The sequence below is a fragment of the Amblyomma mixtum genome, chromosome 4 (assembly GCF_055824585.1).
Source record: "Amblyomma mixtum isolate Tamu chromosome 4, ASM5582458v1, whole genome shotgun sequence".
Classification (NCBI taxonomy): Eukaryota; Metazoa; Arthropoda; class Arachnida; order Ixodida; family Ixodidae; genus Amblyomma; species Amblyomma mixtum.
The window spans coordinates 88,610,877-88,626,233 of record NC_143015.1 but is presented as its reverse complement, the minus strand read 5'-3'; positions in this window follow the sequence as shown (position 1 = coordinate 88,626,233).

Here is a 15,357-nt window from a genome sequence, read left to right as displayed (position 1 = left end):
AGTTGGCCTGGTCCGCTAATCACGCCTCTTGTCCAATTGTACAGAGCTGTTAATGTCTGTTTTGATAGCGCATGGAACTAATGCATAGACCACTGCTTACAATGTTTTTTTCAGCTAGCGTCAGTCTTCCGTATTTGCTTGGTAATATAACTATTGGCCTGTCCTGCTGACAAGTGCATTGCAAAAAAGCAGCCCTGCTGCAAGTTGAGTGTACACTGCCAAATTCTTGGGTGTGCACCTTGAAGAAATAGGCGCAGCCCGTCTTAGAAATTTATCGACACCCATTGGCCTAATTTTCCGTAGCTTTTGAGGCTTGGCAGAATACCTGTACGCCAAAACTGGCACCCGCAACTTGTTAGCGCACGACCAACCTCGTGTATGGAACAAATAAAAGCTTACTTTCCTCTTTTTATTTATTTTTTTTTCTGCTCCTAGTAGATGTCTCCTTTAGCATATCGTCTCATTGTTTCGTAGGCTGCCTCAATGGCAACTGAGAAATTCAGCCTTTTCAAGCCTGCCCGTCTTTTCTTTAAAAACACCAGCCAATTGATGCGTGAAAGTTGTGGTAAAACAGCTCCCAGACACGAAGTAGTTATGGCTTTTTGTCCAGAGAAGTATTTTTATGGCCTTCCTTTTTTCTGTACTCGCATGAGGAATTAAGAAGTAGTACCATGCGAGGTATTTCAAGCTGGAACGACTAGCGTGAAACGCTGGCTGCTGTCTCCGCCTTCGGCTGCGTGTCTGCGAAGAAGACATTAAGAGTACAGATTCAACTATATTCAACCAGAATGCTGTCTTTCAATCAATCAGTCAATCAATTTTATTTCCTTAAAGACTCCTTTTCAGGGGCAGTACATGAGGGGTAAGTACAGCGCTTGGTGAGGCAGAATGTAATCATGTGTTATGATGATGACAAATAGCTGTAGGCTGTGTGCACGAATTTCGCGGGACAGATTATTGTTGCAATGCCAGTGGGAAAGGCATTCCCGTCCGCGGCGGGGTGCAAAAAAAATGAAGACGCGAAGGTGACGGTGCGTGCACGTGGACGGCTGATCTGGAGGTGACGCAGAGTGCGGTGAGATATTCGTGGAACAAACTGGAACAATCACATAAATGACTATCTTGAACACGTACCCTCGTCTCTTCTGGAACACAGGGTCGCTCTGCATAAATGATCTACCTATTCAAAACTTGTCGCTTATTGCACATGTTACCACGGCGTGGTCAGGAAGAAAATACATTTTAGGCTAAAATGTCATATAGGTTGCCCATTGAAACCTCTCAGCCGGCAACATGCGCATTACGTTGCCGACATATGTAATGGCACACGTGCCTTGAATGGATGAATGCTGTTTCTTTGTTTCGTTTTTTCTAGTTTTACGCATGTGAGTGGCAACAGTGTATCTGGGTTTGACAAGACGCCTTTGCGCATGTTTGTGTAAATGTATAAATTGACTGCCTACGTGTCAATAAAATTTAGTTGTAAGTTCAGCGCCGTCAGTCTGTTTCACCTTGTGCTCTGTACGTGTTCTTAAGCGCTGTTTTTTTACGACGGATCACCACCAACTCGTCCAATCCTCAGTTCTTCTGCAGTTCTTTTCGACATAGCGTACCGCTAAATGCACATACCATCACACAATCCTTCAAAATAATGGTCTGAGCGACGTTTATGACCAGAGCAATCTGGGGGAGCACTCAGAGGTGACGAACGCTTTTCCGACAAGTAAGGCTGCAATTGAAAGCACTGTGTAGTTTAGACGATAACGTCAGAGACCGTAAACACTTACTGACAATAAATTTAAATACCTGCGTGGTTCTTTGATTTCATTTATTCAACCAGATTTGTAGTTGGCGCCGTCGAATCCGCTGGCATGAGGAATAGGAGGGTTATTCTCGCGTGATGCGCCAAAAGCATGAAGCCTGTAAAGCAGCTGTCGCGTGAGAACATGGCGTTCGTAGGCAACTCCAATGTATGGCGAATGCTGATAATATGGAGGTTTTCTCTCGCCGGTCTACTCTAAAGCAGCACATGTATAACGACGAACAGCAATTCATGGCCTTTCAGTGAGAGGCACGCACCACATGTTCGCAACGTCGCTTTCTTTGTCTATGTAGGTTGTGAGCGGGAGAGTGGGTGGAGGAGTTAACTTTTAACTATCGCTGAAATCGGGCCAAGTTCTCGTGCGGGCGATTCCTATGTGAACGTCAGTTTGCCGAAAGGGAACAGGTGCTGATGGCACTGTTGTCAGCCAAGCACACCTGCACGGGTCACAGCTCCAAGCACGTGGCGTACACAGCATGAGTACTTTCGAATAGTGTGTGTTTGCGTGTATGTGCCTAGCGCGAACGCTCCGTCGCACGGCACTACCCAATTCGTCGTCTTCTGCGCAGCACTATTGATTAACTAATTGAAAACATCTTTATTTCCTCAATATTCTTACAGCATGTGGGTGGGCCGCCTAGTCCGGTAGTCCGCTGGCTGCTGCTGCTGCGCTGGCCCTCCCCACCAGCCAGTGCTGACGGTCAGGATCATCGCTGAGCAGAATAGCCTCCCACTGCTCCTCCGAGGGGTTGGGAAGAGGGTCAACTAAGGGATTATATTGGCATGCCCATACCATGCGGTAGGGGTTAGCTACCTCTCCACAGTCTGGGCACTGCGGAGAGTATAGTGTAGGGTACCACTGGTGTAACTTAGTTGGCGTTGTTTATGTGTTGGTTTGTAGTCTCCTAAGGGTGCTCTGTTTTAACTTATTGAGGGATTTATGTGGTGTTGGGTCGAGCAAAATTGTCGTTTGTGTGGAAACTAAAAGAAGAAAAGTTGAATCAGTCTTCCTTTGTGGGCCTCAGTTTAATCCTTCCTGTACATAAAATCAGTAACACAGTCTTTACAAAAAAATTAAGTGGTCGTGCCAACAAACTAAATCCAGTTTTGCAAACATTCTCTGTCGTGTTTTTCGGTGCAATGTTCTTATGTTCATATGGGACATATTACAGCGAAAGCTTCAGAAGGACATTGTGACATTGTAATCACTTCTTACAGTATCCGCGTTTGGCTGCGCATAAAAATTGAGCTATGCCATGTCATCTGTTGATGTTGATGAGATTATTTATGCTCTGAAATAGACGTATGATGGACCACGACGCCGAATCAGTACAGTCTTCGAAATCTTTGTTCCGTCAGCTGAGCGCTTTGGTGGAGGGAGTATCTGCTGCCCTGGAAGAGCCGCCTAGCTGACAGCCATGTCTAGAGCCATGTGCGTGCCTCCAAGAATTTTGATGTTTGGGAACTTCGGTACCTGAGGGGGTATGGCGGGCTCGTAATACGCAGCCAGCTGTTTTATGGCATTTGTCAGCAGTTTTTTTTATTTTGCAATGAAGAAAAAAAATGAACAAAAGTTTTCCTTTGTAGCCGTATGGCTGCGCTCGGGTGGATGTCAATGAGTAATTGCTCCCTTATTACAAATCTACCCACCTTGGGGGATTCCCCTAAAAATTTGACCAACACAGTTTCCACTTCGAGTTAATGATCAATTCGGTCTCGCCCTACCATAAGCTTGCCGTCCCGGTTAGCTCAATTGGTAGAGCGATTGCTGCGGCGAAGCGGTGGTCCCGGGTTCGAACCCCGGACCAGGACGAATTTTGCTTTAACTACGAAGTTTCTGAGAAAGCTGTTTAGATTTCCTTTGTAGCTGTATGGCTGCGCTCGGGTGGATGTCAATGAGTAATTGCTCCCTTTTACAAATCTACTCCACCTTGGGGGATTCCCCTAAAAATTTGACCACCACGAACAAAAGGACCCGTCGCGGAATATGCGTTGCGTGACCACCGCGCACGCAGAGGAGTCAGGTTCGAACGCCAATGTCGGCAATCTTCTTCTAATGAATTACTTCTATATTCTAAAACGTTGTTATTAGGGGAAGCTCCTCGCCAATTCTGGCTTCATTCGAACCCTTCCCCAATTAGCTAGCTTTTCTAAACTTCTCTGATTTTTTTTCGGATTGATGGAGGACGGACGGGCGACGCCGGGTTTCTCCATACAATATCGCATATAATAAACGAAGAAGGTCCAAGCCTGGTGCTAAAGGAGAAGTACAACAGAGGCTAATTTCTAACTACAAATATAAACAAACTACGCGGTTCTCTATGCAGAATGCAATCATGCAATAAAATCAGGGAATTCGTTGCAGATCAGTAGGGCCCGAGTTGCAGTCATGAAAACTTGACACCTAAGGGACTAAGGGCTCTTTCCTCGTTGGCGTTGCATAACCCTCCTCGCAGCGCCGCCGCTCCTCCTCCGCTCTAAGGGTGCGTTGCTCGTATTTTCCCGTTTTCGTTTGTTTACTGGATGTTTCTATTGCATTGATCTGTGCACCTTGTTTGAATTATTCGTAGCGGCGACTTGGGCTTTCCCGCGTTGAACTTACACTGATACCACGAAAACGTTACCATGTTCAGGAAGCGTCGGATAAGTGTTGTATTTGGCATGCGAGGGAAAAGGCAAGAAATTAATTTATGCTTTGAGCAAAGGCAGCGGGAATGAAACTAACTAGATGCAGCATCAGTATTCTCTCTGTAGACTTTTTGAGAGCTGGATTCATTCCTTCTAGGACAGTGGCAAGGAATATGTCAACTGCACACAAATTTATTTTCCTCTGGTGCAAAGTAAGAAGTGCAAACGTTTTAAGAAAACCCACGATGCCGCTACGAATAATTCAAACAAGGTGCACAGATCAGTGCAATAGAAACATCCAGTAATCAATCGAAGACGGGAAAATACGACGAACGCTCTCTTAGAGCGGAGGCGGAGGGGCAGCGCTGCGAGGAGGGCTATGGAACGCCAACGAGGAAAGAACCGAACTAAGACTTCTTTCCCTCCGTTAGCCCGGATGCGTAAACCGTCCATGCGTCATTTGCTTACAACACTTGGGTGCAAAACATTCGTAAATCTACCTGTCCTTCTCGTGGACGGCATTCAACATTACTCGTGCATGATAAATGTGGCGGCTGGTCATGACAATACGTTTCGTGGTGCCGTTATACATTTATTCTCCGACTTATTGGAAATGTAGTAGAAAACGGGCTGCGCTGAAGAAAATCCAGTTTTTTACATTTAGGTTCATCATGGCACCCGTAGTTAGAAGCCGAAATGCTTCGACTCCAACTTCAGATTCCAAAACCGGAGAGGAAGCATTTAGTACAAGTGAGAATGATTCTTATGGGATGCATTTGTAACAGCAAGCTATGTGACTCCTATTCTTCAGATTACTGACAGGGCATCACAGATGGCTTTTCTAATTGAAGTTTTTTTTTTCTGCTCCACTGTAGTTCATGACCTTCTGGTAGATAAATTTGTTGCTTTACTCAGTGAAGTAGACAGTTCACTCAGTGGAAGGTTGCAAAATATGTCAAGCGCGCGAAATTGATTTTTTTTTATAATGACCGCCAACGTTTACAGAGATGACTTACGTTTCCCATAACAAATGTGGTTGTTATTCTCGGCGCTCTCATTCTACTTTGAGCATTCCTGTCTAGGTCGTATTTTCAGGCTGAGAGACAGTCTTTTCCCTCCAGTTATGAACAAATGCTCTTCTCTGCATAGAATTCAGTATTTCGGTCAAGGGCACGTTGAAACTATGCCACGCGGATTACCGCATTATTGTTTCTTTTTTATACGCACTCCACACGGTTAAATACCACTCGCGACTTTGCCTCAGGAATGTAGACAGTTCATTTTGTGCTATGTATGAAAACCCTCCAAGCGGATGGAATGATTATTTCGTTCTTCGAGGTGGTGTTTCTTAAGATTATTCCTGCGTTTACTAATTTTAAATGCACTGGTTGTTCGCCACGGTGATCTCAGTCGACGCGCACCATTGTTCTCTCGATCGCATTGTTCGGATAGAATGTAAAATTTGTTCCTTTGCCTTCCACTCGCGTCCAATTCTTAACGATCTTGATTGTCTCGCCTGGTTGATAATTTAACATTTTGGTGACTTAATAGCTGTCTGATAAAAATTGCACGCGGCACTTAAGCTCCTCCTTAAGTGTATGAAGCGATAGTGTAGTGAGTTTGTTTCCATAATTACAAAATCATTCTCTAATTAACTATCATAGATCCCTTGGAGTCCTCATACGTCTCCCTGCTGACGTATTAGTGCAGCGTTTAAGCGATGCGCCACTGCCCTGCGATGGAAGGTGCTTCCAGTAGTGGGCCTTGTGCGACGCAGGCTGCTCTTTCCCAGTGACCATGTCATCAATATGAGTGCCACCTGCCACGGTGTGCAGTTTGCTCATATCCGTAGGGGAGGTTGTGATTACGTCAGAAGGTCACGTGACCTAGGTTGCCCGCCTTCCTCCTAGGTTGCTCTCTAGCCATACCCGCCATATACGGCCTTCCGTGACCTCAGACCAGGGCCCCCGCAGCCCTCCCAAAGGTCGTGTTGCACACATGGCGATACCCTGCTTTACCTAGCAGAGTGAAGCTATCGATTCAAAACAAAAAAAGAAATGGTTCCATACCTGTAGTACCGCAAAGCGACAGAGCGAAAGAAGGGTTGGCATGCACATAGCGCTCGCGATGATGATGATTTTTTTTGTGGCCCAAGGGCATTTGAGGCCGCAGAGTGCCCTAGCATAAGGTGTTTTCGCGTAGTGCATGGAAATTTTGCGCACACAACAAACACGTACAAGAAAGGGGACACACGGTTGTGTGTGTCCCCTTTCTTGTCCGTGTTTGTTGTGTGCGCGAAATTTCCATTTACTATGAGCAACGAACTCGCCCGAAACTGAACGATGCTGTTTTTGCACGTATGCTCAGTCAAAGACTTAATTTCCAAGCGTTTAAAAGCGTTGAGACATCAACTTTTCAGGCTCCACAAAGCTTTTTATGGACTTCTGTATGTCATGTCACACATTGCAAATGTTTATAAAGTAATAAATGCCTAAACTATAACTTATTTTAGCTCCAAAGACTCCTTACATGCTCTATCTCATGGTGAGACCCATCGCTAGCGGAATAGGTCGTGACGTTTAACCATGATAGCAATATCAGTGAGTATTAGGGACATAACAGCACAGTAACGTGACATAACGTGCTATGAACGGCGATGCGCGATATTTGCCAGGCGCTATTTTATTTATTCGGCGGTCGGTCGGTTCATCGCAAAATATATGCCGTTGCTGACGCACCAGCCCGCACCAGCATCGCTGGCCGAACGACACATTCCGTCGATGAGACGATGACCAGACTTATTCCTCTTGGCTATACGTTATAACCGCATTTCATATTTTAGCCTCTTATAACCAATAAGCACTGTATCTTACCGGTACTCACCTATGGGGCAGAAACGTGGAAGCTAACAAAGAGGGTTCAGCTTAAGTTAAGGACAACGCAGCGAGCTATGGAAAGAAAAATGATAGATCTAACGTAAAGAGATCGGAAGTGGGCGGAGTGGGTGAGGGAACAAACGCGGATTAATGATATCCTAGTTCAAATCAAGAGGAAGAAATGAGCTTAGGCAGGGCATGTAATGCGAAGGCATGATAACCGCTGGTCCTTAAGGGTAGCGGATTCCAAGAGAAGGCAAACGTAGCAGGGGACGGCAGAATGTTAGGTGGGCGGATGAGATTAAGAAGTTTGTGGGGAATATAGTGGCCGCAGCTGGTGAAGGACAGGGTTAATTGGAGAGACATGGGAGAGGCCTTTGGCCTGCAGTGGGTGTAGTCAGGCTGATGATGATGATGATGAACCAATAAGCAGTGCAAGTATGCCTAGTGAGTCTGCGGGATTTGTATATGAGATGTCGGTGATTACCAAGAACGACTTCATAAGCTTTGTCGAATACAAATGATCATCGAGGATAGTTTAGACAACACTGACCTGACCTGAAATCGACTATTTCTTACATTTTAGGGTGCACATACATCTAGTGGGAAGCACTACTACTAGGCGGCGTGACGCGGTCGGCCAACCAAAGCTGCAGGCGCCCGGCAGCAGCAGTCGGCGTCGTTTGTGGACAACATATCAAGCTATTTTAATTATTGAAAATGGGTGCCGAACATACCTCTAGATAAAGCAGCTCAAGGTCAGGTATTGGACACATCGGCAAAAGCAATTACGATGAGTGAGAAGCGCCTGATACACGCGGTGTCAATTTTCTGACTATGAAGCGCTCACAGTTTTGGCGCTCGCATTCACCTTCGATTCTTGCGGAGTTATCGCTCAGCGTAAACGAGTAAACACACAACTGGTGTAGAAGACAAGAGATTGTTCATGCCGGAAGAACGCGCGTTGCTGCCTGCGCACATGGAGCAATGTAAACAAAAATAGTGTTGAGGTGCAGTCGTCCTCTTGGGCTGATTACTTATTCGCGTGGTAAATGCCGAATCCTGTAGAGTTATCTTGAAGCATCTCTTTTGCGATTAAACATAGTGTTTGCTAAACAAGGAGCAGAAAAAAGCCACCGGCAGATATCGAAATCGGAAGCTTCGGGGACAGGACAAATATCGGGAAGCGAAGTGAAGACGGCGAGAGATATTGGTCGGTACGAACAGTGCGGCGTCGTGTCGTTGCATTCTGACCAGGGGATCGAACTACTGACGCGCTCTCGGCTACTGGTCACCGACACAGACTCCCGCCGCGCATCGGCGTCTACGTTGTCTGGCAAAGCTAAACACGACGCAGAAACGGCGTTGGCATACGGGCTATGACGACTGAGATCAGCCCTACCGAGTCGCTTGGTTTCAGAAATTGGTGACATCCCTCGCTCGAATGGCTTTTCTCAGCGTATCGCAGTACAGACCAAGTTTGCCGACATTTGAAAAGGCGCTGATATACACAGTACGTGTACAAGAGCAGACTACGCAGCAGTCCGTGCGTGACTACTTTGGAGCCCTCGTGACTATGGGTTAGTTACTGCTCTTCCCTGGGTATGATATCATAGCATACCCCGGTGCTCAGGAACCGAAACGGAAATGGCTCGGTATAAATAATGCAATAATAAAATATTTACCGCGCATATATGAATCGCGGAGCACGTATCACGCGTCCTCAGGCTTTACATAACGCTTGAAAGAAAGAACTCGACAACCAAAAATTTTGTGTCCACACGCCTCAAACTCCACATAAGCAGAGAACCAGGCGAGACGAAAGCTTGTACCCACATCATCATTAGTGGGTACCTCGCGGTCCAGGGGATCGAACCACGCACGAACCGCGTATTGTTAAGAAGTTATTTTCATGTTGTCTTCTCATGAAGTGTGTTAAGTTTACGCATCTTGTTAGATACTGGTCCTGACGCCAATATGAGCAGTCGGTTTGATGACGTATGAACAGCCTTATAGGAGTAAAATAAAATATAATATGGGTTATATGCATTGGCTTTTCTGCACTGTGGAGTGGTTTCTCTTTCCTTTTGTTATTCCCTGCAACAAAGGGGTACTTTTCTCTCTTTTTGGCTTTTGGAGGAACTGCAACAGGTTGGAATGACCCACATCACGTGTGACTTCTTACGTGCGTTTTTCTACACCGTGACAAAGAGATTATTTTTTCCCTGACTCTCTACCTGAGTGGCAGTTTGCATAATAGCCTGTAGAACACTGTCATCCGAGTGCTGTCTTCGTGGATATTTCGTAGCATCTGTATAAATTTATATCCGGGCGCTCTTTAATCGTTGACCGCATGACTCGATGTTTCTATTGAAGAACCGCTTTTTGATTACCTGAGGCCTACACATAGCCCTGGTTTTTATAAAAAGTATCCGGGTTTTAGCTTTTCCAGTATCTATATTCGATAGTCTCAGGTGTAATTCTCTTCAATATTTTATTTTAAAGAAGGAATGTATTCATGAGAGTTGATATCACCCGGTGCCGTGTTTATTAAGTGAAATGTCTGGGCTGCGCTTGAAACTTCCACCTATCTACTTATTGAACTGAACAGGGTTGCAACTTTTGTTTCGAAGGGCCGAGAACTGGTCACAGACAGGACCCGAAATGTTAGCTCGAGGGAGTGTGTGGCCTTATGGAAAATTAAGAAGAAAAAAAACAAGATATAAATACCGTCACCTCGCGCATTCATAAACATACTCAATATTTGTTTCGGTACAATGAAGCATGATAACACTGCATTTTCAGTCCGCGCCATGACTATTTAGACTGTTTATATTTGGTTTTATATTATAAATTTATATAACACCAATACACATCCCAAAGACGCGTTACTAAGTCAAACAAACCACTACGACCTTTTTTGGAGTTTTTTTATGCCAATGTCTTAAAACGTGTTAATCGAATGTTTCATCTGGTGCAAAAAGGTTCTTGTAAACTGCAAGCGTCGACGCTACCTGCCAAGGCATGGCTTCATGCTAAGGATATTGTTTTTTTGCCACGGATGGTGAATTACCTTCTGTGAAATACATCAGAGACCACTGACCCTTGTTTTATTCTGTACAGTAGTGACATGTTTTTCGGGGACACATTACAGCGGACCCTTAATAAGGGTATTGAAATCCCACCCTGCATAGTCCGTTTTTCTCCTCTTGAAGAAAACTGCGGTGCCATGTGATATAATCATGTCGATAGGACTATATAAACTTTTGGACTATATGAATTACCGCGCTCATCGAAATCTCTGTTCTGTGAGGAGTGCGCTTTGGTGCGGGGTTGTGCTGCTGCCCTGTAAGAACCGCATTGTTGGCTCCCATGTCTAGAGGCATGAGTGTGGCTCCCAAAATTTAATGTTTGAGAACATGGTGACGTGGGGAGGTATGGTGGGCTCGTAATGCGTAACAGGTATTTTGTGGCATAAGGATACTGAGATTATCCTTCTTAGCAATTTTTGCATGCGATAAAAAAAAGTACTCTTCGTAGCCTGTGCGTTGCGTGACGGCATGACACGCAAAGGGCCGAGGTTCGAACGACAGTGCCGGCTAATTTCTTTTAATAAATTGATTCTACCATCAGCGGTACCTTCTCGCAGATTTTCGCTTGATTTAGAAACTTCCCCAATTAGTCAGCTTTTTGAACTCTTTCTTTTTTTTTTCGTACTGACGCAAGATGACGCGGGATTTGGAACAGAATGAGCTCCTTACCCGTCTATAGCGTAAACTAAAGGAAACAGGCCTGAGTCTCGTGCCAAGGCAAACTAGAACTGAGACCAATTTCTCACTGCAAATATAAACAAACTATTCGACGCTCTAGTCAGAATGAAACCTAAAATGAAATCAGTAAATACTTTACAGATCAATACGGCAGGTTTCAGCTATTGAAAAGTGAGATATAGGGAACACAAGGACTTATTTCCCGAAATTAGTCCGGCAGCGGCAACAATCCATGCGTCATTTCCTTGCAAGTAGTGGGCGTACAACACTCGTAATTCTGCCTCTCTTTCTCATGGAGACTAAATTTGATTGCAGACATGCATGAGACATGTGACGGATGGCAATGAGGTTAGACGTCGCGGTGCCGTTTCGCATTTATCCCCCGGATTATTGAAAATGAAATAGATAAACGGGCTGAGCTGAAGTAATGGCAGTTGTTAAATTTTAGCTGCATCATGGCATCCGTAGCTAGCAGCTGAAGTAATTCTACTTCGATCAGAGGTTCTACACGGACGCAGCAAGAATTTTGTACCAGTCACGGCTATTCCTATCGGGTGCATTTTTTTACAGCAAGCTATAGTGCTCCGATTCTTCGCATTACAGATACTCAGTGCATGGCTTGTAGCTTTTCTATTTAAAGTTTCTTTTTTCTGCGGAACAGCAGCCTACGACCTTGTGGAAGAAAAAAAATGGTAGTTCTATCAGTGAAGGAGACGGTTGAGTAAGTGGAAGGCTGCAAAACATGTCAAGCGCACACGACTATTTTCTGTGATAACACCCATCGGCGCTCTTGACCAACTATTAGCGTTACTCTCTCAGTCGTGTTATCAGTCTGGGACGCAGAATATTTTCCCTTGAGTTATGAACAAAAGCTCTTCCCTGCACGGAACGACATACTTCGGTCGCGGGTACGTTAAAAGTATGCCACGTAGATTTTTTTATTATTGTTTCTTTTCTGCAAATGTGCGTTCCACCGGTGGCATAGATCTGTCGACCTTGCCTTAGCAACGTAGAGAGCTCATTTCGTGCTATGTCTGAAAACCCGCCAGCGCATGGAAATTTTTTTTTGTTCTGTGATAGAGTGTTTCTAGAGATTGTTCCTGCGTGTTCAAATTTTAAATGCAGTGGTTGTTCGCCTCGGTGCCCTCAGTCGACTGGCACCATTCTTCTCTGGATCGCATTGTTAGGATCTAATGAGAAACTCGTTCATTTGCTTTGCACACAAGTCGCACCGTTAATGATCTTAATCGTCTCGCCTAGCTGGAAAAGCAATATTTCGGTCATTAAAAGCATGTCAAATAAAAAAAAAGCAAATTAGTTCTACGTCTATAGTACTGCAAAGCAAAAGAAGGGTTGGCATGTGCGTAGCGCTCGTGATAATGGTGATGTTGATTTTCTATGCGCAAGTCCATCTTTGGCCACAGATTGCCTTAGCATAAGTTGTTTTCCCCCAGCCTAGGCGCAGTCAAGCAGCCACTTTTCAGCCTTTCAATACCCCATTGGGAAGCTTGTACCCATCGTATCACCGGTGGTTACCCGGCGTCTTTGTGGATCGAACCCTGCACCTCCAGCATGCGTGGCAGGTGATCAAACCACATGACCACCGCTGCGATGTTGATAAGAACTTATGCCTTCAAGCAGTATTGTCTAAAATTAAGAGCAGCCAGAATGAGTTAGGATGGTTAAGCTTGATGTAACCATGATATTCTTTTCTTCTTGTAATCATTTAAGAAAGATTATTTGGCCAAAATTGCCGCGTGTAGCTCGTCCATGACCAAAAAATAACTGAAAGTTTGATTTTATGTTCGCTTTCAACTACAGGGCGGTTTCCATGAGGCAAAAGTGCTCAGCATGTGAAATGGGACAACAAAAATTGGAACTTGTAAGCTTTATTCTTTCTACGCTGCTATTTAGGAATAAGACGAAAACTCGCGTAATTGCACGAACACTATAGTGGGCACCGGGATGCATTCCTTACCGTTCTTAGTGCTCTAATGAAAAAGTCAACTTTTCTACATATCCACGCCAAGCTTCATGGAAGGCACTTGCCTCAAGGCTCGGGACAAGCGTCGAACGCCAAAGCTGCTTCTTGTGCTTGCATGAACCATGATCAAGGCGTGCCATTGCTTTCCGGTGGTTTGTTCGCTTTTTCTTGGTCAAAACTTTACCCTACATCTAAAAAAAACGTTTCTTACTGTTTAATTACACAGACATGGACGCCAAACTCCCACATGCTTTCTTACAAAAGCATTATGTCAAACATTCGTTCAGCTACTCGTCCGCAAAGTTTCGCGAATTTAGGCCATCATATATATCATACATGAAAGGAATGAATACTAAGTTAAGCGTGCAGGTTACCTTGGCCTGCAGTAAATCATTCATTAACCCCAGCCACCGGCTTTTTTTCTTTATTTTTGTTTAACTGTGTTGTATATTATTAAAATTTGCCATTTTGTTTCACTGCGGTTTCCTACACTGGTAACCTTGTGTTCCCTCTCTGGTTTTAAGCCTCCAATCCTCGAATCGCTTTTTAATTCCACCGCAGATTTACTGACATCACCATTGTTGTCTATCAACCCTAGGACCTCAGGAAGAGTGACTGTGCCTGCATTGACATCCGGATGGATAGCATTACATTTGAGTATGAGGTGTTCGATTGTTTCCACAGATCGACCACACACAGCACATATGTCATTTTCGTTAAATTTATTTTTAAAGCTGCGCGTTCTAAGACACCCTGACCTAGCATCTCCTCTCTAGCAACTGCCTCTCCTGACTTTCTGACTCTCTAGCATCTGACTCTCTAGCATCTCTCCTCTAGCAACTGCCTCTCCAGTTATCATAGAACAATTCCTTCCTGATTTGACTTTTCCAGTATCGATATAGTTCTATACTGTGCTTCTTTTCAATTGAATAAATTCAATTTTCACCTTCCGCGCTTTTAACCAGTGGTTTAATCCTCTGCCTTTCTCCGTCCTCGTGTCCGGCACACTTACTGGTTACTCTCCCAGTTCTTTGCCGCCATTGTAAGTCAACGTTCTTTCTGTAAGAGTATTTAAATACCTTAGCTGCCTACCTGTTATCGTCCAGTTTCCTCAGGCGTTCTTCATATAGCATTTTACTGTGAGCTTCCTGTGCTTCGAACGATGCCCAGCCCATATTCCCCTGTACTGCCTCAGTTGTGATTTTGCCGTGGAAACCTAGTGCTAATCTTCTAGTGTTGACCAGCACCACCCTCGTTCATAGCGCCGAATGTGGCATGTCCTTTAATACCGCGAGTGCCAGGTTGGAACCTGGTCGAATGGTAGATGTGAAGGCCTGAAAAAAAACACTGCAATTTTGGAAAAAAATCGTTTTTTTCATGTTTTTCAGACGAGAAAAAATGGAAAGAAACATCGAAAATTTCACAATGCACTTTCAAGGTTTCAAGGTGCCAGGTAGTGCTTTAAAAACGCTCACGCTGCGAGTACGCGGGTTGAAGGCCAGGTCACATATAAGATCCAGGTTTGCCTGAAAAACACACTAGTACTTGAACTCACGTCTGAAGTAGAGCAAAATGGCTCCAAATTCTGCAGCGCTACACACACGGCATAAATAACATAGGCTGCTGTGCACGTAAGCGGTTTTAGCCAAATACAAGCCTAGCTTCTTGATGATTTCCAAAGTAGCAGAGTACAGGACATCCGCAAGAATTTGGTACAGGACAGGGGTCTTCAGCGAAGCACGTGGCCCCATCCACCTGGTGACAAGGCCTTTGCACCAACAAACCGCTAAATCGTTTGCCTGGCCGACTGCTGCCGATACCACCATCATCCGCCAGCTGCGAACGAAAGTCGTCACGTTTCGGAAACGTGCATACAAGGATTCGCAACAGGCTTTCAGGGGAACGCGTTCAAAAGCTTTTGTATGTGCAGTCGAACCTAGCTGTGGACACAGCTTCAATCCATGCTGCTGCGCGTAGTGCCGCATCCAGCGACATTGACTCCGAGTCCGATATGGAGTGACTTATAGATCAGTTCTCATGTTCCTTTTCTCGGTGCAATAAAACAAGAAGTTCGTTCCACAAATACGATATTTATATCTCCATATTCGCCTGAAGTGCAAATCTTTATTTATCTTCTCGGTGCAATAGAACAAGAAGTTCGTTTCACAATATGACATCTATAACTGCATATTCGACTGAACTTCGGAGTATTATTATTGATCATTGTGCTGTTGCAATTAAATCTGGTTTTGTCACGTTTTGCAAAATTTCCAATTT